At 34.8% G+C, this 24,340-nt stretch overlaps 1 long non-coding RNA gene across 1 annotated transcript; it reads right to left on the reverse strand.

Moving 5' to 3' along the window:
* Positions 1 to 8,335: 8,335 nt before the first annotated feature.
* LOC120587203 (uncharacterized) lies at positions 8,336 to 16,889 on the reverse strand. Its single transcript, XR_005648888.1, has 3 exons — positions 16,771 to 16,889; positions 15,952 to 16,060; positions 8,336 to 8,816 (listed from the first exon to the last, which is right to left on the reverse strand). It is a non-coding gene; the product is annotated as an uncharacterized LOC120587203 (long non-coding RNA).
* Positions 16,890 to 24,340: the final 7,451 nt, after the last annotated feature.

A 24,340-nucleotide genomic window follows, 5' to 3' on the forward strand; every position in this document is an offset into this window, starting at 1 on the left:
ATTCAGTGTTTAGTAGGTACAGAGTTTCAGCTTCAGAAGATGGAAGTTCTGGAGATGGATGGTGGTGTTATTTGTACAACAATGTGAATCTATTTAATGCCACTGAACTGTATACTTAAAATTGGTTAAATTTGTACATTTTATGTGATGTATATTTTATCACAATATAAAGATAATTACTAGGAAAAAAAACATAAAAAAAAGAGTGAATGCTGACCAGAGTACCTTCAAATAATGGGCTCATCCCATGTTTTAACTTAAGTCAGTGAATTCTGTTTGTAAGTGATGAGTAACAAAAAGGCTAATTTATGGGAGAAGAGTCCTTCTCTCTCTTCAGTAGAGATTTCATTTGAACTCTTTTTTCAATGCTTTGGTCGTGTTCTCCTTGGGTCTTAAAAAGAAAGACAAAGCAAGGCACCCATTCTTATGCCTTCACTGTTAGTTTTGCTACCTCATTCTCTCCTTTCATCTAAACCATTTATTTGTTCACACCTCCATGAGGGAACGATTTCATAAGCTTTTAACCTTTGCTGATCTGAAGAAGAAGAAATTTTGTCTTTCATTTTTCTTTTTATTTCTGTAGCCCATTCTCCTCCCCAAATTGGCAGCTGCCTATGTGACAAAGATGACACTTAATTTGGTTTTCATTGGCCCATTATTCAATCACTAACACCTCACCTCCCTCTTACTCACTCAGTGAGTATCTCCAGTCTTGGGATCTAACAGTTGGCATGTGGTTAAGGACAATTAAAATGGCCCAAATTTTTTCCCTACCAGCTCACACGATACAGGTTTTAGCTTTAGCTTTCTACATTTTTTAAATGTGGCCAATTCTTGCCTATAAAATACCCAGTAAGATAATGCTTGTTATAGAAAAAAAAAAAAAAAGTGAAATTGAGATGTTTGAGAATTATCAGTAGCCACACTAAGCTTTGGCCAAGGTCTTCAGCTGGACCATGGCTTTGTTTTTTGTGAGTCATCCACAAGATCACAGCTAACAGTCTCCTAAAATAACAGGGAAATCTGGAACACTGGACACCTATACATGTCTTGCCTCTACTTTAAGCAGTTTTTAAAAAGCTATAATAATTATGTGGAAATTTTCAATTTATTTTTAAATGTATACTTATTTATTTTGAGAAAGAGAGATTGAGTCTGGGAACTTTTTATCTCTATAACTAGGTAATGATATATATTTACTTAAATATAATGACAAATACCCTGTTTTGGGGAAAAATTAATAGTTCAATATTATTTTGCTCTAAGTTTGTTACTATAATCTGCATGTGTGAACATGCTTTACTGAGAAACCTTTTGAAAAATTATGCCATAGGTGATTCCATCTCATCAGAACTCGCCATTGTTAGTGAATTTATCAACCATGAAAAACTGATGACTAAAACAATGATAATACATGTGGCTTTTTAAGGAATGTAGATTAACCGAAGTAAATTATCCATGTGTATATGACAAATAAGCAGATAATTGCATAAAACCGTGTAAGTTGTAAGTTGTAAAAATGTCAGTAAGTGTAGGTACTAAGGTAAAAAATTAATTAGGTTATATTTTTAAAAGAGAGACAAACATGGCCAACTGTAGAAAATTGCAACTTTTCTCATGATGACTGTCCCATGTAGATATTCTTTGGCCTAGGCCATAGGTCTGTTAGACTTCCAGTTCTGTGCTCATTAAGGCATTTTTGACTCTGTCTCTCACAAATTCAATGGGAGAAAGGATCTGAATACTAGCTACACTAATAAGAACTGAGTTGCTTCTGCTTTTAGCCTAGACACTACAACCTTCTTTCTCATGTGACCGATTAGGGATTATCTGCTTCTCTAACTCTTGCTCTTGACATGTGAAGTCCTGATCCAGCTCCATTTTCTCATTCTTTGCTTTGACTTTCTGTCCCAGTCACATCTTCTTTGAGTTCAATGGTGGAAGAATAATGGAAGAACCAGTTATTAGGTACATTCCCAGGATACCTCTGAAAGTCCTACCAGGATATTTTGGAAATGAAAGGCGCAGATGTATAAAGGGCTTAGGTCTGTGTGGTTTAGTGTAAAAAAAACATGGACTTCTTACACACTTTATCACCTTAGGTAGGCAACTTATCTTCTCTAGGACTTCTGTTTTTAACCTACACTACAGGAGGAATAAGTCTTTTTAACAAATAGTAGGAAACCTGGATAACTACATGCAGAAAAAGTGAAATTGGATACCTATCTTACACTGCTCACAAAAAGTAGATGAGAAACTTAAATATAACACCTAAGTCCACGGCCATGCTAACCTGAACAGGCAGGATCCTGTCTGATCTTGGAAGTTAAGTAGGATTGGGCCTGGCTAGCACTTGGATGGGAGACCACCTAGGAAGACCAGGTGCTATAGGCATACAAAATTTAAAAAAAAAAAAATAAAGGGATTATAAGCTGACAAGGTCCTTGCAATCTCTATGAGGTCAATCAGGGTTGCTTCATCTTAAAAAAAAAAAAAAAGAAAACAAAACCAAAAGAACAACTACTACCAGGAGCACACCTAAACAACTGTGGTTTGGCACTGCCCGATTAGAATCGATTTTTGCTCCAATAAACTCTTAAAATTTTTAATATGCCTCAGTTTATCTTTTAACAGTTCTGGTGTCAGAAGAGGGAACCAAAGGAGACGCCTGACAGCCTCCCAGGAGCAATGAGCAACCAGACGTAGGTCCCTGTTGGGCCTCTTGAACTTGCTGCTTTCTTGCTGCCTCTGGGGGTCGTGGAGAAGGCCCTCTTGGATCCTGAATCCTAGCTCTGCAGCTTTTGTATTATAAACATTCAGACTTTATTTTGAGCATTACTTTTTCTGGACTGGGTCCAGAAACTGGCCAGAGTCAAACTTGCTCTGACTTTAAAACTGGACTGCGTCCAGGGTCTGACTGGGTCCTACTTAAACTGAACTGGGCCCAGTGTGAGACCTCAGGTGATAAAATTTTGTTTTAATGCTGAACATGTAGGTTAATTTTATTAAAGACAACTTGAATTACAGTGGCCACAGTGGAAAACTGAACCATATTAGTGGAAAACTAAACCGTCTTCGATAAACTTATTTATTTATGAGGTGCCTTGGAAGAAAAAGGGGTCTAAGCCAGGCATTCACTATAAAGGGTAGAAAGAAAATTATTTTTCTTTCTCTACACTTTCTGTGACTAGGGTGAGACCTGCTGGATACCCCACTCACTCTAGAGCCTGCAGATGGCATCCTGGGAACACTGGCAGAAGGAGGCAAAGGGTAAAGAATTATTACCAAAGCCAGCTCTCTAAGATCTCTGTTTGTGGTGCCAGGTCGAGAGAGGAAGGCACAATTTCACGTTGTTCCTTTTATTTCCAAATTTAGATTGCAGGAAAATACATTGGTTATTGATCTTTTTACTCCCAGGGACTGTTACTACCTTCTTGTTTGTCTCAATCTGTATCCTGAGAACTTGGGTTGGCAACTGTTAGGTTGGGGACCCCAGATATGGCTAGAAAGAAATGTGGATCGAACTTCATTTGTGGCTAGGTCCTACTGACTGTTATCAGCTTTCGAGGGGAATTGTCTAAGTCTGTCTTTTTGTTATCTTTGGGAGTGACTCTAGATCTTGAAAGTGTAGTATCTTTTGGACACTTTTTTGGGAACTTTTTTCGTGTCCATGAGGTTGTTCAATACCACCAGGAATATCTACTCTTTGTCCTGGCTGAAACCTCACAAGATATTCTAAAGGATTTTTGTAAAGTAGCTCTATGGTCAGAAGTTTGACAAGTTGAAAGCCAATATTCAGGACATGATAGAAAAATTTTTTTTAGACTTTCTCCCCTAAGCCAAAACAAAACTATGTACCTAGAGGGAAAGAAAAACATTCTGAAGCAATTGTGGAAGGATTTACTAAAATGTTTCAATGAAACACAGCTCTAAATCTTTTGATTTAGAAATCTTTTGATTTCCAATCTTCTGATTTCCATCTTAATTGAAGATCTTCTCTCTGATATATAGAAGTAAACTGAGGATAATGTAGTTGGATGGCTTAATAGTCATTCAGGTTGCAACCCACTTTTTTGAGGAATTAAAAGCAACTGTTTTATAAATTGAATCTTTACAAGAAGAGAAATGCGACTCTAGAAACAATTCAAAGCTCATCTGTCTTTTTTTTTTTTTTACCAATTCCCAAATCTTGAGTTGTTAGAAACTATGCCTATGTTTGGTCAAGTCTCTTAGAGTATGTATGTGGAGGTAGGTGGGTAAAATTATTTGTGATGAGTCTAGTTTTTATAGGACAAAGTTGCAGCCTAGTTGAGAAGAAGGCTTAGAGGGGCCTGACTAGAATTTTGCTAAGGAGAGAGTTTTTGCCACCTCTCCCAATGAGTCATGTCAATGTTCTAGAAACACAAATACCAAAGTATCAGGCATCAAGCCATTGGGGAGATGGGGAGGAGTCATCTGTATCCATCTTACTGCCACTCTGAATATTCTTGGTATCAATGTGACCCTTCAGCAGCAATGGCTCTTTGTTGCTCGTTGCCACAGTCAACACATAGGAATGTTCTTCAAAGCAGGAAATCTCAGTGGCCATTGACTCACCCCCCTAGCCACAACTAGAAATCAATCCTGGAATATTGCCATGGAGCAGATCTGACTCCTGCAGACCTGCCCCAGCACAAGGGTTTTCTCTCTTTTAGTTTAGAGGCAAACTCCTCTGTCTAATATGTTTTTTCAAGCCTCTATGCCTTTTTTCATAAAACTCTCTCCTCCTCAATGAGTTTAGGATTTTGAAGATGTAATTCAGGAAGTTTTTCATGCTACTTTTATTTCTGCTCAGTCATATATTTCCCTGAGGGATTGAAATGCAGAGCCTGCTCTTGAAATGACCAGGGGAAAGGGAAAAATTCAGAGAGAGAAAAACAGGAATGAATATCTTAGAATATTTTCCAGCCACACATACCAGCTGTCATGGAAAAGATGAACCAAGGTTTAAAAGTTCACCATTGGACATGATAGAGTATAAGAAGGCTCAGTTTTGTGGCATCGATAATTCACTTAGGTGAGTGTAATGAGAAACACATTGGGCTGAGTTGGAAGATCATTATTCTGGTTTCTTTCTTGCCCAGTATCACCTGACTGCAAATTCCTTATCTGTGAAATTAGTGTGTTGGATAGTTATCTCTTCCAGCAGTCATATTTTTAACATATCCAACTAGCACATAAATTACAGATTAGTTAGCACCTAAACAGTGCTGCTGACTGATTTTCATTTATCTAGAGAGGAGTTTACTTTATGCCCACTACCATACAATACAGTCATCAATCAATTCCAAAAAGATCAGTTACTAATGTCAGTGATTACCCTTTTCTAATTAAATTTTTGGCTTTCATCATATAATACAGATATTTTAATTTCTGACATAATTGGGATATCATCTTGCCTCTAGAAAAAGTAAAGGACATTTGTTTTTTTCCTTTACCACAGTTTCTTCTCTCTGTGTGTTATGCAACGCGAACAGTCTAAGAGGTCTTCTATTGCAAAGGTCCCCAACCTACCTGTCCGCTGCCTGTTAGGAACTGGCCACACAGCAAGAGGTGAGCAGCAGGTGAGCAAGCAAAGCTTCATCTGTATTTGCAGCTGCTCCCTCACACTAGCATCACTGCCTCAGATCATTAGATTCTCATAGGTGCACCGGTCTCTGGTGCCAAAAAGGTTGGGGACCACTGTTCTATTACGCTAAAAGATTTCATTCTTTTTACATTCCCCCCGCCCCACTTTCTTTCACTTGGAACTTTGTAGAGTACTGATTCCCCAAAGCTGTTTATAATGTAGAAGATTCATATCTTTCATAGGTGTGTTCCTATTTTTCTCCCCAAGTTGCCTATGAATATTGGCATCTGATGTAATTTATTATAAGCAAATGAATGTCAGAGTCCCATGCTGACTTCTCTCACCTTCTCTTGTGGCCCCGTCACGATGTGCAGTTTGCGTGTTTTGTGGACTATGTCTTACTCAAGGCCAGATGTTCCTGGCTGAGCTTCAGGACATATCCTGATTCTGTTTACAGGTATGGAGGGACCAAAGTCTGTGCCCTGGAGAGAATGGGGGCATAGAGTTAATCATCAGAAACATGTTTCAGACCAAAGCAAACAAGAAACTCATTCGCTTCCTCTGGAGTTTAATGTCACAATCAGACTTGTTGTTTCCTGATTTTATCTGAAGCTGAAGCCAGGACAACTTTATATTATGTTTATTTCCATCTACTGAATTACAGTTGCCTCCTGCAAAAGACAATGACTACTGAAGAGGAGGAATGTATTCTTGGCCACATGTTCTCTCTGTCTGCATACTCTAAAATGGGAATGAGCAATTTATCTTGAATGTTATTCTGTCTCCTGAACTACTTCTCTCTAAACATTTCCTAAGGGCTTTCATTTAATCAGGGGCCTATTTCCTAGGGTTTTTGTGGGCAAGTGGAACCTAGAGATGGTAAAAACATTTTCTGAAAAATGAACACACAAAAACCTGAATTAAAGAGCCACACTTTAAAATATAAATGTGAATAAATGACATGTGTTTTATGTTATTTATATGAGAATTGTCTTTTCTTAAATTTAATAACAGTAAAGTGACTTTAATATGACAGAAATAATACATACATGGTTGAATTTTTAGGTTTTAATCCCTCATTTATTCCTGTATTGTCTAATCAGAGAATATTGCTTGAATATCTGTACGTGCTAGTCATTGTGCTAGATGCTGGGGGAAGTCAGGACTACCAAGTATTACCCATCAAACATAATTTGATTTAATTTTGTGTTTCAAAACTTTTCACTGAAATTTTTAAAAAGCTTTTTAACAAAATAATGTAATTAGTGGTCATTGGAAAAATGAAAATAGAGAATCATCTGAAGTAAAAAGTAAAGTGTGTCTCCTTTTCCTTAGAGATAGCCTTACAGATAATATGTAGGATATTCTCTTGTTCCAATGTATTTTCTATATGTTTATAATATTTCAGATTTTTTTTTAACATAAAAGAAAACATATAAACTCTTCTGGAAAATTTTTCATTACCAATGTTTTGGTGATTTTTTTGTGCTAGCTCATTGTGATTTTCTTGTTTTTAGTGCGAGTGTAATATACCATTGTATGAATATACTGGAATTTATTGAACCTGTTCCCTACTGAAGTCCACCTAGGTTTGCTTTGTCTCTGTTGCTGTTGTTTTTTAACTTTTTTTGTTTTTTCCAATTTACACAATACCGCAATGAATTTTTTTGCATATTTATCTTCATACACATTCCTCGAATTGTGGAACTGCTGGGTAATATGCATATTTAAGAGATATTATCCTCCAAAAATTTGTATTGAAAATGGTGTATGAGAAGTCTTATTTTTTCTGTAGGCTTGCCAATATAATTTTATAGTGCCAACCAATAATTTCATATTTGTCAACAAATTGTATTTTTTAAATCTTTGTTTCCTAGGTATACGAGATCATATTTGCATTTCTTTAATCATCAGTGAAGTTAAACATATTTCCATGGGTTATTAGCCATTTGTGGTCTGCAATGCAATTTGCTTGTCATATTTTTAATCTATCTATGTTTTTATTGGATAGTCAATATTTTTCTCATTGGCTTTAAATTTTCTTATTTTTAGTAATAGTCATTTTGAAGATATTTTAACATATTATACAAATAATATACACATAATAAAATGAAAATGTATAGGCTATATAATAAAAAGATATGTCACTTGTACCACCCTGTACACCTACCTACAGTCTCCCTAAAAGTTACTACATTTAAAAATAATTCTAAAATATAAGTATTTACTTCCACCTTATGATTAAAAGACTAAATTCTTAGTCTTTTTTAGCTGGAGCTAAAGGTATTATTAAAGTGCCCTTTTCTTAGCACATCCTCTTCTCAATTTTTTAAAATTTATCTTTATTCTAAAAATATTGTTATTTTATTACTTAATTTTGTCAAGTAACATTTTATTAACTTTTATTAATTCATTAATTTTTATTTCTTATTCCATTTATATTAGATACTATCTTTTAAACCCCGATATGTAAGAAGAAGAAATTAGCATCCATATACTTTCATCAATCTTATGGCACTTTTATTCTCTCAGTCCTGTTTTGTACCTAAGAATTCTATGCTTTCTCTTAGATTTGTCCTAAGAACTGAAAGCCAACCAATATATGTGTTATAATATTTTAATTATAAAACTACTATTCAAAGTTGAGCCAATTACACCTATAGATTTGGGAATGTAATACTGTATTTTTAAGCCCATGCCACACAAAGGAGAATGTTGCAAGTCTCAAAATCAAAAAGATTCCTTCTCTCTTTTATTTTTTATTTTATCAACATGACCTCTACTATCTTCCTGAACTTTATCTATGAAGTATTGATATACAATAGTCCCTCTTATCTGCTGTTTCATTTTCTACAGTTTTAGTCATCTATAGTCAAGTCCGATTCTAAAATATTTCATAGAAAATTCCAGAAATAGTCATAAGTTTTAAATTGCACGCCATTCTAAGTAGTGTGATGAAATCTCACAATGTCCTGCTCCCTCTCACTTGAACATGAATCTTCCCATCTTCCCTTCTTCCAGAGGATCCACGCCCTAGATGTTCCCCACCCTTTAGGTGGTCAGCAGCCATCTTGGTTGTCGGGTCTCTGTTACAGTTTCTCAGAGCTTGTGTTCAAGTAATTCTTACTTTACTTAATAATGGCCCCAAAGGGCAAGAGTAGTGATGCCAGCAATTTCGATATGCCAAAAAGAAGTCTTAAAGTGCTTCCTTTAAGTGAAAAAGTGAAAGTTCTTGATTTAATAAGGAAAAAAAAAAATCATATGCAGAGGTTGCTAAAATCTATGGTAAGAATGAAACTTCTACCTGTAAAGAAGTTTGTGCTAATTTTGCTGTTGTACCTAAAACTGCAAAAGTTACTGCCATAGAATGTGATAAATACTTAATTAAGATGGTAAATACATTAAATTTATGGGTGGAAAATAGGAAAAGAAAATGTGTTCTGACTGATGGCAACATGATGTACCAGAAAGCATTGAGCCTATATGAAGACTTCAGGAAGGTTATGTATGTATGTTTAGGGTGTATAAATACTATGAAACAACATATTAGTCATAGACCTGCATACTATCTGTGGTTTCGGGCATTCATTGAGGGTCTTGGAACATATTCCCTGGGGCTACAGGGAGATTGCAGTATTCGGGTTTTCTACTTTCAGTTGAGTTTCTCTTTTGGTAAATTACCTTTAAAAATATTATTTATTTTACTGTGTCTTCAACTTATGAGAATAGAGTTAAACAGAGGAATCCCTTATATAGTCTCTACATCTTTGATTATGCTCTTCTTCACAATTTTTATGTATTTACGTTCTTTTATTTTCTTGATTAAACTAACTAGTGTTTATTATTCATGTATATATTTCAAAGAACTGTCTTGGATTTAGTTTTTAGTTCTATTTTTTCCTGTTTTTTTTTTTTTTTTAATTCATTCATCAACTTCTACTTTTGTCTTTATTATCTCTCTAAGGGGGGGGGGTGCATTTACTGTTGTTTTTCTTACTTTTCGAGTTAATTTGAAATTTTCTATATTCACAACTAGTATTCCAGATTGATCTACAGACCTAGGAAAAAAGAGTATCCATTGAATCCTGTGTGACATGATAAAGAGTTAATTTTTGGAAGGTTACTTATCAACAGGAAGCTTATGAATAACTTATGAGCACAATGGATACCAATGACTAGAGATACAGGGCATCATTTCATCCAAAACACTTTTCCCACTGAAACGGGGGATGTTGAAAAAGCAAGGCTACGTTAAGAATTCTCACTCTGCTACATGTTTGCCTTCTAAGCTAACTCTTGCCATTCTCCTGCTCTCACTCCTCTGATCTATTGTCTTTGATTTGAAAATTGTTTATTATAATTGTTTATTATTGAACACTTCTTTATTAAAAAAACCAAAAATATGATATTAGAAATTATTTATAGCTTTGAGTTAAGTCTTAATCTCTTTAGCTATATTAATTAGGAATCTATTAAGAAACATATGGTGTGCCGAAAGTAGGTAATGCAAATAATAAAGGGACTATTTACTGAGGTTTGGAGAACAAGTTGTAAAACGACAAGGAATATTTCAGAAGCTTGGAACTAGTAACAATGAGTTGTGATGCTATGTGCTCTAAGCCTGAGTGGTGAGGGCGGCAGAAGTTTCTGGAACCTAGAGGCAGAGAGAGCTGTGTGGAGAGGTCCAGCCGATAGGAATTGTGCTCTCTAACCAAGAGAAGTAGCCAGCCTGCCTTGGCCTAACAGGGAGGGGGCCAGTGGAATAAATATCCTGACTTCACTTTCTTCCGTCCCTTCAGACTTCTACCAGTGCTTTACATGGTTTGAAACCATTGAGAAGCAAGAGGGTACTAGTACCTGTTTTATGTAATCTATGAGTAAAATGTGGGATCAACAGCAAGGATGAAGAATGGTTATCAAAGGGAAAACACAAAACACAGTACGCTTACCCTCCCAGGTACCACCCATTCTAATTCTTCTCAGAGAGTCTGAGAAATCCATACATGCAACTTGTTCAGAGTAACTTCGTGGAGCTCACTTACTACTTGGTGTCTTTGCTAATCACTTTCTTTGTGGACAGGTTTTTTAGTAACATTTAAATTCTTTAATAGATATGGAGCTATTTAGCTATTCTATTATTATAAGTGGATATAAAATATCCAAATAAAATTGTGGATTTACCTAATTATCTCTTTAGTTTGTTTTCACTTCATTTATTTTGAAGCTCTGTTATTAGAGGTATGAACACTTAAGATTATTGTGTTTTCTTGATTAATTGATTCCATTACCATTATTAAAGTTCTCTCTTTTTTATCTATGGCAATACAAGTCATCTGGAAGTTCTCTGCTTCATTCATGTAATACTGCTTATGTGGATATCATTAAAGCTATATCATCATTCTTATGCATATTGTTTGTACGGTATAACCTTTTCCACCCTGCTACTTCTAATCTATTTTTGTATTTATATGTAAAATTAAGCTCTTGTAAACTGCCTATGTTGATGTTTGTTTTTAAAATTTATTCTAACAATCTCTCTTTTAATTGGAGTATTTGTTTTATTTTTATTAAGTGTAATTAAAGATATAGTTGTGTTTAAGTCTGTCGTCTTTTTGTTTTCTATTTGTCCCATTTGTTTTTGTTCTTCTGTTCTTCCTTTCCTCTCTCCTTTGGTTTAATCAGATATACCTTTTACTATTCCATTCTATCTCCTCTATTGACGTTTTAATTATAAGCCTTACTTACATTTTTAGTGGTTACTCTTGGATTTAAACTACCCATTCTTAATGTATTACTTTCTATTTAGAGATTATGTAATACTTTAAACAAATGCAAGAAACTTATAATAGTATAATTCCATCCTCCATCTTTTAGATTACTTTTATCATGTATTTTGCTTCTAAATATAATATAAATTCCAAATACAATGTCATTATTTTTGCTTTAGGTAATCAGTTTTAAAGAAATTAATGAAAGAAAAGTTTCTTTATATTTATAATTTCTGATGTCTTTGCCTTCCTATAAGTTTGAGTCTCCAAAAGGAATTATTTCTTTTCATCTGAAAGAATTATTGATTGATTGATTGATTGATTGATAATACAGATCTACTGGTGAAGAATTCTTGCATTTTATAATTATCTTAAAATCTCTTTTTCGCCTTTGTTTATGAGGATATTTTTGCTAAATGTAGAATTTTGGGCTAAAAACTTTTTTCTTTTGGCAATTTAAAGATGTTATGTCACTGTCTGCTGACCTCCATTGTTTCTGATATAAATTAAATGTAATCTGAATGATTGCATTATAATGTGTCTTTTTTTTCTTCTGTATTAAAATCTCGTCTTCATTTTGGGACTTAAGCAGTTTTGGTTATAGTGTGCTAAGTGTGATTTCCTTGTAAGAGTTCACTGAGCTTTTTGGTTGTGTAAGTTGCTTTTTGCCAAATTTGGGAAATTTTCATCTTTCTCTTTCATCTCTATGTCATCTCTTTAGGACTCCAACAAATATTTGCTTAGGAAATAGCAAATATGTTAAAACTATTTAATGTTTTCCTTATAGGTTAGTGAGTCTCTGTTCACTCTTTTTAAACTTTTTATTTTTCTCTGTATTAAGAATGGGCAATGTCTTACTGATTTATCCTCGGGTACACTAACTTTTTTGCTGTTTAGTGTTCAGTCTGATATTGAGCCAAGACAGTTATATTTTCATTTCATTTCAGAAATTTTACTTTTCAATTTTAGAGTTTTTTTAAAAAAACAATTTGCATTTCTCTTCTGATATTCATTATCTTTTCAATCAATTGTTCATCTTTTTCTTTAAGTTCTTGCATGTATTTATAATAGCTGTTTTTGTCCTTGTTGTTGAAAGTCCTTGGCCCTTTCGGGATGCTTTTCTCTTCACTGTTTTTCTTTTTTCATGGTTATATGTCATATGTTCCTGATTCTATACTGGACATTGTAGATGATATTTTGAAGGAAGTCTGGATTATGTTGCTTTTCCTGACATAGTTTTACATTTTGTTCTGGTGGGCAGTTAAATTTGTGGTGATTCCAATTATTTTTATCTGACTCAGCCAAGGAAGATATATTTTGGGTTTTACCTTTTGTTCTTGAGTATGGCCCCAATTTAGGGCAAGGTTTCTTACCGCTAAGGCATGGCCTAGCGGGGGTCTCAAATGAATGCTTTATGTGCTCAGGAGGTCTCTTCACACTATCTGTGCCCAAACAGAGATCTCTCTCAGTACATTGTGACCTTTAGTATCTCTGTTCTGCTCTCAGCTGCATGGCAGGACATGCGCAGCAGGCCTTGCAGAGTCTAGCCTTGTACATGTGCATCCTCATCCTCATTCAAAGAGCCATGGTTAGCCCTCACATAGACTTCTGGCAACCCCGTCGTTGATGTAGTTTCATCCTCTTCAGTACTCGGCTCTACAAATTCCAGCTGCTTCCACAGCCTCAGAATTCAATCTCTGCCTCTTCAGTTCAGTGAGATTACCATCTTCTCTTGAATGTTACTTCCCTGAAGTCTGGTTCAGTGTGTGCCTTAAGTCAGAAAGCCAGGAAGTACATGTGACTTACATGTGTTTTTCTTCTCTCAAGAATCATGGTCTTTAAATGCCTCTGGTCCAGTGCCTGAGAACTGTTGCCGTAGAGTTTTTCTCTTTCCATTTTTATAATTATTTATGGAGAGTGGGCAAGTTCAGTACCAATTACCCTCTCAAGGCCAAATGTGAAAGTCTGCCTGCCTGAATGTCTGCCTGCTGGTTGTTGTTTATAGAATGATTTTTTCCAAGCCATTTGTCATTTGCCTACAGAGGCATTTTCTCTTTCTAATCCAGTACAGTCTGTATCATTTCACTTTGTACTTGATGAAAACTCTGTAATATATTGTATTTTTCTCAATGTAGTTCTCACTCTAACTCCTATTTGCTCATCTTCCTAAGACCTGAAGAAAAAATTAAAAATGAACTGATAAGCTACATACTGTTTGATTCTAACTATATGACATTCTCAAAAAGCAAGACTATGAAGACAATAAAAAGATGGGTGGTTGCCAGTAGTGGTGGTAGGAAGATGAATAGGCAGATCACAAGGGATTTTTAAAGCAGAGAAAATACTCTATAGGACATTATAATGATGGTTATATATCATTATACATTTTTTTCTAAACCCATTTTTCTAAGAATGAGCCTTAAGGTAAACTATAGACTTCAGGTGATTATGATGTGTCAATATAGGTTTATCCTTGGGAAAAAAAATACCATCCTGGTGAGTGATGCAGGTAATGGAGGGGGCTGTGCACGTGTGGGGGTAGGGAGTATATAGGAAATCTTTGGATCGCTCACTCAATTTTGTTGTAAACTTAAAACTGCTCTAAAAATTGTATTAACAATGAACTGATTAATAGTAGTGTTTTAGGACAAAACTATATGATTGATAGTTTTATATGTTCACTTAATATTTTTTCAAGTAGTTAAAGAATTTTAATAACAGAAATATAATTTAAAAAAGTTTTTACTTAGGCTAATTTCTTTACCATGTATTCATTTTATTTACTTGGTGTTATTTATGTTTTAGGAAATAGCATTTTTTCGAAGGTTTAGACTATTAATTCCTATGATCTCTTCTTTTTACCTTCTTAAACAGGAATAGCTGACTCCATTTTTCATCAGTAAATATTTGCCTAGTAAAGGAGGCATGTAGTATATGACATAAATGTGTGGGTCTTAGAGCAAGGTTGCCTAGATGTGAATCTCACTTCTAGCATTTAACAACTGTGCAAACTTGAGAAATTATCCTATTCTCTCTAAGCTTCATTTATAAAATAGAGATAATAATTAGACTATCTCTGAGAAAGTATTTTTTTAATATTTTTAATCCATACAAAATTATTTGGCATAATATCTGATATATAATATGTGTTTAATATAATAAGTATTAATATCTAGTCCTTAAAAGACTGTATTGATTTATTTATTTAAAAAGGGAAACATAAAGAGGCAGTATAGTAAAAAAGAAAACAGTCAGAAACTATCATTTTTATTTCTACCTCTTATTATCTGTGTGACCACAACTAAATCCTTTAAACTCTTCAATCCACATTATCCTATAAAATGAGCAGAAAAGGGCAGGCTTGCCTACCTCACTGTTTGATGCAAGAATCAATTGGGTTAATGTTCCAGGCTTGCAACACATATACGCGTGCACACACACACACACACACACACACACACACACACACCCCGAGGGAAAAAAAAAACTTTACACAATAAGCGAAATACAAACAATTCAATAAGACAATACTTTTGATAAATTATACAAGTTACACATCGAATCCTAATATTCTCCACCAGACAGACTCATCCTACCATAAAGAAAATACAACTGTTTTTTTCCTCAACAGGAAAAAAGGGATGGTCCCCTCTGAACTTCCCTAGTTTCTGCCCAGTGAACCATTACTTTGAGAAGAAAGAGCTGCATATACTTGTCTAAAATTTAATGAGGACTTACTTGTCTCTTAGAAAATTCATTACAAAAAAGTGTATGTTATACATTTAATATATAAATACAATGTATGTGGCAAATGCATGCATAAATGTGTGTTTCTATTTAATGAGCAACACATTCAAAAAAGCAAAATATAATGATAAAGTCCAAACTGGAAATTTAAAGTAAGTAATTGACTCCCATGATACTCTCAATTGCCAAAAAAGTTCTTTCAGGGTATTGCCAGATGCTATGACCTATTGCTAAAAGGACCTTGATTTTCTAGACATGTGCACATGATGCTGATGTTTCAATCCCCTCTCTAGGAAGAAGGATTCTTGGGGTTATAGCTCCATCAGCAGAGCTGGAACACCATTCAGTACCAACTCTACTACATGGGAATCCAATCAAGAGACAGAAACCACACTAGTAGTTTGAACAAGTAAATGTAATACAAAGAATTGTCAACTAGGTAAAAGTTTAGTTCTAAAAGGGATATAACAGAGCTATCCCTTAAATTGGAGTAGCAACTACAAAAAGTAACCACTAGCCCTAGGCCTTAGAAAAAAGTGAACAAGGAAGAAACTCAAATACTTGGCCGATGGGGAGCAGGAAGCACATTTTAAAAGGGTAAACACTGCTGATTTTGGCTTAGGAGTTCTTCCTTATGGTGATTGCTATGAAACATGACAGTCTAGGAGCAATTTTATGTCTGGTAGTTCCCTGAATTCCACCTGAAACTCCTACTTTAGGAGGAAATAAGTAAGCTATTTTCTCTTGAAGTGTCTTTTTTTAAAAAAAATCTGAGCAATGAAAACAGCTATCAGAGTTACAAACTGTATGCCATAGGGGTCCACTTACCACAAGATTGATCTTCATATTTCTAATATTCACTGACTGAATGTGGAAAGTTCTAGGCTTCTTTTTCTGCCCTATGTAATGATGCAAATTCCTTTAAATAACTTGCTGCCTTAAAGGGGAAAGAGTAATATTTAAAAGTTATATTACAAAGTAGAATATGGCAGAGTTAAATAAAAATATTAGATACATGCAGAAGAAAAGTTACAGTGGTGAGAATTTATATTCGTCTAGGACTTTATAGTTTTCATAGCAATTTTCATATAGTTCATGCCATTGAATTTGCAAAATAACTGTGTAAATAGGCTAGATAGTATGTTACAGTTGAGGAACATGAGGTTTACGGAATTTCCCCCGAATCTCACAAGTGGCAGAGTGAGGATTTAAACCCATACCTCTTAAACCACAATCCCTTGATCTTTCCAAAGCAACTGCATACTCTCTGAGGAGTGTTCAGCTGCTCGTTATATGTGAGACTCCATTTTTATACTGACACAATCCAGTGTCTCATTCTGAGGCCCCAAACTTCAAACGTTAAACAGGGTTGAGAAGCTAGGTAACTAATTGGGAACCTGCTTCATCTGCACAGAAAAAGCAGATGAAATCCCTGTCTAAGAGAAATAGCAGGAGGCCCTCTGAATGGTTAAACAATGATCTCTGCATAAGAAGTGAGACTCAAGTACTGAACCAAACTCCAAGCTGAATCTCCCTTGCTAACTGCATGATTTCTGGCCTCTTTCCTAGAAACTCCCCATCAAGTTTCTGGACGCTCAGCCACAAAGGAAGGGGAAGGTTATTTGAGACAGAGCCATTCTGATATACCTGAAATTTTCTCTTCTGCAGATGGCCTGTTTCACAGGGAGTGTTAGACTGCTGAGTCACTTGCTGAGGGATCAGCTCAAAGACAGGCCCCTATTGATGTGACTGTTCAGAATAAGGCCAGTCTGGAGTCTCAAGAATTTAAGACATTCATCAGCTGCATTCTTTATATTCAGCTCATAAGGTAGACTTGTGTGTGTGTCCATGTCCATTTAACACTTGAAATTTTTGGTTGTAGGCACACACTACCTTCTACATTCTTTCTCCTTGAATAGGTGCTTTTACTCTGGGAGAGTTTAAGCATATTTTTATCTCATTAATAGTGTTACCTGTATGCAGCAAAAGTTTGCTCTTATTTAAGAAGTAGTATTATTTCATCTTGAAAACCTGGCCTTTTCTTTCTGTGGTGCATTTTCCCAGAGCAAAGGAAGAAGAGACCTCAGGGAGAAGGACTCAAAGAATCCACAGCTCTGCATTTTCCCTTCTTTTGCTCATCTCTCTTTCCCTCATCATATCTCACATGTCAGTTGTTCTTTTGGATCAAAACATCACCATGGTGATATTACCATGGACTTTCAGCCAGGCCAAGGACATGTTGGCTAAGGACAGTTCTAGAGTAACCCATGCTGGCTTCTGTTTTATTTCAAAGCTTTGTAGGTAGAACTCATTTCATCCATCTCCAAAAGTCGTTCCCCATAATGAATATCAAAAGCAATATTCAGTGTCTATAACAGTTTAATATAGTGGCTACCAATTAAGTATTAACTGGATTGATGTTTAATTAGAGAGTTGATTTTAAAAAAGAGCTTTTCTATTGATATGAAAATATATTCATTTATAAGTTCACTAAAAATGAAGATGTTAATATTCACATTTGTTTATTCCCCCATAGGGCTTAGAGATCCTTGCACATAGTAGATACTTAGTAAGTGCCCATTACAAATGAATGAATAAATGAACGAATGATGATAAATCTCCACGCTTGGATCTGAATAAATTTATAGAAATAGGATAAAGAAGTACCTTGATAGTGGATTGAAAGTACAGCTGTATTACATCAATTCTTACAATATAAAAATGCTTATTGTATGTCTTACAATATATAAAACATTATGATAGGTGCTGTGGGAGGACATCACAGATGAATCAGACACTGAACTCACTGCAAAGAGACTTAGCTACAAATAACAGATTAAAAAGGGAAGATAATAAATGATTTAAGGGATCTGGGAAGAATCTCTTGCAGAAATCAGACATCTCTTCTGATCTTCCAAAGCTTTGAAATTCCTATACCCATCACAGGTAACAGCTTCAAGATGTTTCATCCTTCCTTCTGTCTCTAATCACAGAAATCTCTATGGTTACATGGGCTATTCTCAAAAGAATTATTTCTGCTATGTCTGAGGGAACTCTGATTCTCAGCTATGGCCTCACCAGCTTTCTGAAAAGTTGTTACCATTTCATTAAATTTTATTCCTTTTTGAGTGAAGTTCTTTTCCCCTTCAAGTGATATATTCCAACTTCTTTAGGTTCCTAGTCTAGGATAATGGATTTATTTTGCCCTTTTAGTTTCAACTCAAAAGTAAGCAAATTAGGATTCATTATAGATTTCACTAAACAGTGTGATATAAAGCAGAGCTGTTCCAGTTTTTTTTTTCTACCACATACTTTGCTAACTTCCTATTGAGGTGATTAAGAAACCACACCAGATTAGCAGGAGCACAGGTGTTTCTTTTGATTCGATGCCAATTAATTGATGGCTAAATACTGTTAAATATCCCTAGGAAAACATTACCTCATATGAGGAACAAAGTTATAATCATTGTTACATTTAACACAAGAATTTCCGAAGAGACCAGTCTTTGTTCTTTATGACGAATCCTGACTAATTTTATTTTTGTTTCATATCTTAAAACAAAAGCTGTACCTCAGTGTAGGTTATCATATTGTCTTGCCATCTTCATGATATAGACACATTCAAAACACTTGTCAGGTAAATAGGTCCAGTGCTGTATTTTCACACTACCTACACATTGTGGACCAGATATTAAAAAATTGGGACCATCAGGACTCAAACACCATTGCTTTTAGACCTGCTTGCTCAATGGAGTCTGAATATTTATTCCATTGGAAAATGATGTATATCACTTTATCCCTGAAGTATTTAAAAAAAAAAAAAAGAACAACAAGAGCACGAGCACACTTGCATATTGCTTGTCAGAACAACTTTCTTTAATCATTATGTACAGCTTTCATTCAGAGTCCATTCCCAATGTAGAATGTTATTCCACTGACTTTTCTCTCCTATGATCCTTATGCCTCTTTATAATTGGGTCTCCTATACCAGACACGCCTAGCAGTCTGGGACACTGGACAATCTTTTTAGACTTCTTGTTACCCCTGAGCCCTATTTTGAAAACAATCATTGCTGTCTTAAATCTCAAATATGCCAAAGCTTTCTCATATTTAAAGGGATCTTTCAAATTTTCTATTAGTTTTTTCTTTACTTTTAGCTTTTATCTTCTTTCATTACCATGTAAAAAAGTCAAAGGATTAGATTTTTTTTCCATGGGAAGTTATTCACGTAAATGTTTCTAATTCTGTTATGTAGTTTTTCACAATATATATATATATATATATATATATATATATATATATATATATATATATATATATATATATATTTTTATTGTTTACATCCTAAAACCTATTTCTTTAATTTACAATGACTCTAGAAAAAGAGTCAATGTTTATGGTGTTGCCTTGTGTGTGGAATGGTGATCAGAACTGAAACTGGATGAGAGAAGTTTGAAGTATGATATAGGGAAATTGAAAACCTGGAAAGATGGAAGATGCTAAAAGAGCAGAGTTTGGGAGGAGGCAAACTGTACTTATATAGTGGAGTTGTTAATGTGCTGAATGGAATAATACTGCTATAACTCATGGTTAGTGTCTACTGAGAAACTAGTTTGAATGGCCTCAACTGAACTTCTGAATTCCAGATGCAGAAGATATCCAGAGCATATCTTCCTTAAACAGTAATTCAAAGTCTATTAAAGAGAACTTTGTCTTAAAGGGTATAACTCTGGTCTTTACAGCTTCCATTAAAAAAGAAGTATATCAAATCTTTGAGTATAGACCCAAGTACTCAAGGGAATTTTCTCCCCAGAACTTTCTTCAAAGGTTCAAAGAATCATCAGACCCTTAAATATGACTAAGCTGCCATATTTATAGAAATCTTATAACAATGACTCTCAGTCACTTCAACATTCATATTTATGATATTCAGTCTTGAAATTTCTCCGTATCCTGATTTCTTTACTTCTACTAATATAAGCCTCATTTAAAGGTTCATCATCTCATGGATGCTCTCAACTCATAACTTCCAACTTAACCTTTTCATACTTGCTCATTCCTCGCATAATTACACTTTCTGCCCTCAAAATGTAATAAACATCTACTCTATACCAGGTACTCTTCCAAGCACTGTGAATATAATGATGCATTTGAGACATGTTGTCCTCTTCTTCATGGAGCTCGGCATTGAGCAGGAGGAACAGACAAGTCAATAGGCTATTCTAACATATCTCATTAAGTATTTCTACAGGGAGACCAGGAGGTGAGGGGAAAATAAGAAGGGCTTGTTGGGGTGGTGAGCAAAATGAGACTTCCTAGAGGAGGAAGTATCTAAGCTAATACCTAGAAGAGGAAGAGGAAGGATCAGGGTAAGGGAATAGTTGGGTCATTCTAGGTAGATTTTCAGTTTCTGGTTTAGAACCTAACTCGTCAATTAATATGCACTCACAAGGCCCCTTGGTTTACACTATAGATATCCAATAGTTTACATTGTAATACAGGATAGAAATAGAATATATTATCAGTCAGAAGATAATGGGAAAACTTGCTCATCTGTTTCAGCTATTGCTATTCAGAGACACAAGTTAGAAGCTATTTGGAAACTGATCCAGTAGGCAATAACATTTATAGATACTGTAGTTATAGCAAGTTCTTTCCTCTTCTGAGAGAATAATAATAATTATAATAACCTACTCTTATTATTTTTTGTTAAGGTTTAAATGTATTTTCTTACTTTAGCTTTAAAACAACCCTATATGATAGGTATCATTATTGTTGTTGTTGTTGTTGTTATTTTATGAAAGAGAAAACTGAAGACCAGGGAAGGAAGTCAATAGCTAATAAATGACTAATAAACAAAAGAATCACCATTCACAATCCGGCTTTTGATTCTAGTCTGCACTCTTAACTATTAGATTGTTGAGCAAAAAATAGTTGGGTACATTTTATCACGTCAAGACTTAAATATTTCTCATGTTCAGAGAAAACTCATACTCACCCTTTAGTGACCAACTCAAATATAATTTCTTTTAATTCCTTCCCCATTTTAGTCAGTGAAAATTATCTAGTATCTCTGCTAAGCAAGGTGCATGGTACATGCTAAGGTAGAATGATTGGCTGAAAGGATAAGTGAAGAAATATATTTCTGTAACACTTAACACAGATTCTATCATAGCTGGTCTTACACTGAATTATGGTTATAGTATTGTTTATACATTTATTTTCATGTTAGGCTATAAACTCCATGATGAAAGTAATGAGTTTTAATCACCTTTTTATGCCATCACCTAGCACAAATCCTGAAAGATGGTTACTCAATAAATCAACAAGTGGCTTAGAGAGCAAATGAATAAATGAATGAGTGGATGAATGAAAGAAAAAAATAGAGATAAGTGCTAGAGTGGTTAGAAATCTCAAAAGCATCAGTGTGTACTTTTTTGAATGTCTAAACATCCCCTAACATTTATCTCATTTTCTTGCATATAGTAGCTATGAAAGATACAAGTAATACTTTTTAAGGGTCCATGTGCTTCTTTTTATTTATACAAGGTGATATGACTAGTTCTTGCTGTGAGCCAAAGTAATATGTGTCACTTTGGGCTTAGGTATATAAGGGTAGATATAAGTTCTCCACTTTCTTTCTTCTCCTAGTAGAAAAACCATAGAGATGACACATTGAGATCAAGGCATCACATGATAGAGGGAGCCTAGATACCTGTGTTATTAACTGGAAAAAGATCTCCTGGTGAATTATTGGAACTTCAAAGTACTTTGTGTGATTGAGATACATAGTTTTGTTGGTATAAGGCTTTGAGATTTGATGACTTATTTGTTACTATAGCATAACCTAGCATATTGGGACTAATACAGTAAGTTTTCAGTCAGTAAGTATTGAATGAAAGAATAGGTAACAACTGTGCTATTAAGACTGGCCTCACTGCCATACTGAACATGGCATCAATTATTGTTCCACATCCACTTGGTTGTATACTTTTTAAAAGCAAGCATGGTCAAGGCCTAGTACAGTAGGGTTAGTGTCTATTAAAGTGAAGGTTCTTTGACTTACTCCTTCGACCTAAGTAATCGTGAAACATGCAGATGGTCCTGTATCCCAGTTAAATTACAAGAAGGATAAGAAAAAAGAAAACTAAACAAAATCTCTTTGGGGTTAAGTGTGGATTGCACATTAATACTGGCATCTTAGTTGTTTATGTCTTACAAAGAGTAGGAACAAACACACCTGCCTAAAGTTTACCAGTGTGCAACATGAATGTTTGGTTTACACAATTACACGTTGATTTGTGTCAGTTCCCACCTGCAGAGAGTCATTAACTTGTTCATCAAATATTTAATGAGCACCTACTCAGGATTACTAAAAGGGCTACAGAGAACAAGATTGGAATTTTTGTTCATCCTGAGATCTTTGTTGGACATACAGGCCAATTTTAATTTAGAGCAACATGATTTATGCAATCTGGTGCTTACAGGCAAGGAGTAATTCTTATGTCAGACTTAGGATAATTGTGATGTTTTTCTTCTGTTTACATTCATGGCTGTGGTTTGAGGGTGGCTTGGAATCTTAGTTTTCTTATCAGAGATCTGATTTATTTGGACCGGTAGAGTTGAGTTTTTATAAAAGGCTCAACTGCTTTGTTTGTTTTTCAGGCTTTAAACAAAGTCACCCTGAGGGTCTCCCATTAATCCTCTGGCTGGATGAGGTGTGGTAGTGTAGGTACCTAATTCATTCTGATGGAATAAATTAGTTGCAACTTGTTGGATGCCTCCTCTTTAGCAATAACAGACTTAAGTGCATCATCAGTTTTTTTTTTTTCTTTTTTTGATGGAGTCTTTGTTTTATGGTTACAACTATTGTTACTTTCAAACAATTTGAAAAGGGGGACAGAGAGACTTGCCTATTTCTGCCATTTTCACTTGAGTTTTGCATTTTGGGATTTGGTTCTCCTGACCAAATAGGGACCTCCTGTGTGGGACCCTAGGCTGTGGCAGGAGCTGGCCTCTACCTCAGGGTTCTCTATTAAAGAGTTTAGGCAGTCAGGAAAACAAGGAAGGAGGTACTATTGCCTGTGTTAGGTAATCTGATGCCTTCAGGTGAAGTGAATGAAAGCCAGACAACCTTTCTGTAAGTTCCTTTGAATGGGAACTGGCAACATCTAGAACCGACAGCTTTCCATCATGGAATATTTTTTAAATAGTAATTTAAAAAAATTCAAGGAAGAAGATGCCATACAATTCTGTGGTATATTGTTTAATAAGCATTATATTGGGAAATTCTTTCTTATACCTAAACTCAAGCCTAATATTCTATATTTTAAAGGTTTTTTCTGTATTAGATAGTAAAAAAAAGTGTAATATAATTATGACATAAATAATACAGTTATAGGTATTGCTACACACATAGGCTTGATCGCATTAAAATACAATATTAACAGAATAGTATTTATCATAGCAGCATAGTTTTGCTTGTCTTGTCACATTTGATAAATAAAGGATATTACAATTTTCCAAATTAGTTTGTTTTTATGCTATCAGACGTCCTACTAAATACCAATGAGAGGCAAACTTAAATATATATGTCTAGCTTTGAATATCTACAGAGCATTTCCAGTGGGCCAATCAATGTTCTAGTTGCTTTCACATGTTATATTATTTAATTCCTATAACAGCCCTGTGATACAGGAATTTCCAAAATACTTTACAACTATATTCCATAAAGGGCTTCAATACCCACAGGAAAGTCCATAGCAAACACCAAAGCAAAAGGTGTTGAGGTGATAAGATTTGTCTGGTGACTTAACCAGACAAATTTGTCTCCATAATTGGTTTATTAGAGAGAAAAAAATGTATAAACAAGAATAGAACCCTCTCTATATGAGAGTCAGGAGATATAATGTTGCTTAAATTGTCTACAATCCTGTGATGTTAGGCAGGGTTTTATTGGAACCATGGTTTTTTCTTAATCTGTAAAATCAATAAAATGATCATAATTAATGTTTTTTAAATGTTTTAACTGTGACCCAAAGTAAGAAATACACGTTAGATTGCAGCTCAGTCAATGCACATACTAAAAGTTTTACCAAACACTACTTTTTCTTACTATGTACAATGCATTCTGATATTTTCTACTTTGTTCTGCTTTACTTTTAAAAATGTTTTTGACCCACTATCATGATTTCACAACCCACTGATGGATCTCAAT

The sequence above is a fragment of the Pteropus medius genome, unplaced genomic scaffold, assembly GCF_902729225.1.
Source record: "Pteropus medius unplaced genomic scaffold, Ma_sr-lr_union100, whole genome shotgun sequence".
NCBI lineage: Eukaryota > Metazoa > Chordata > Mammalia > Chiroptera > Pteropodidae > Pteropus > Pteropus medius.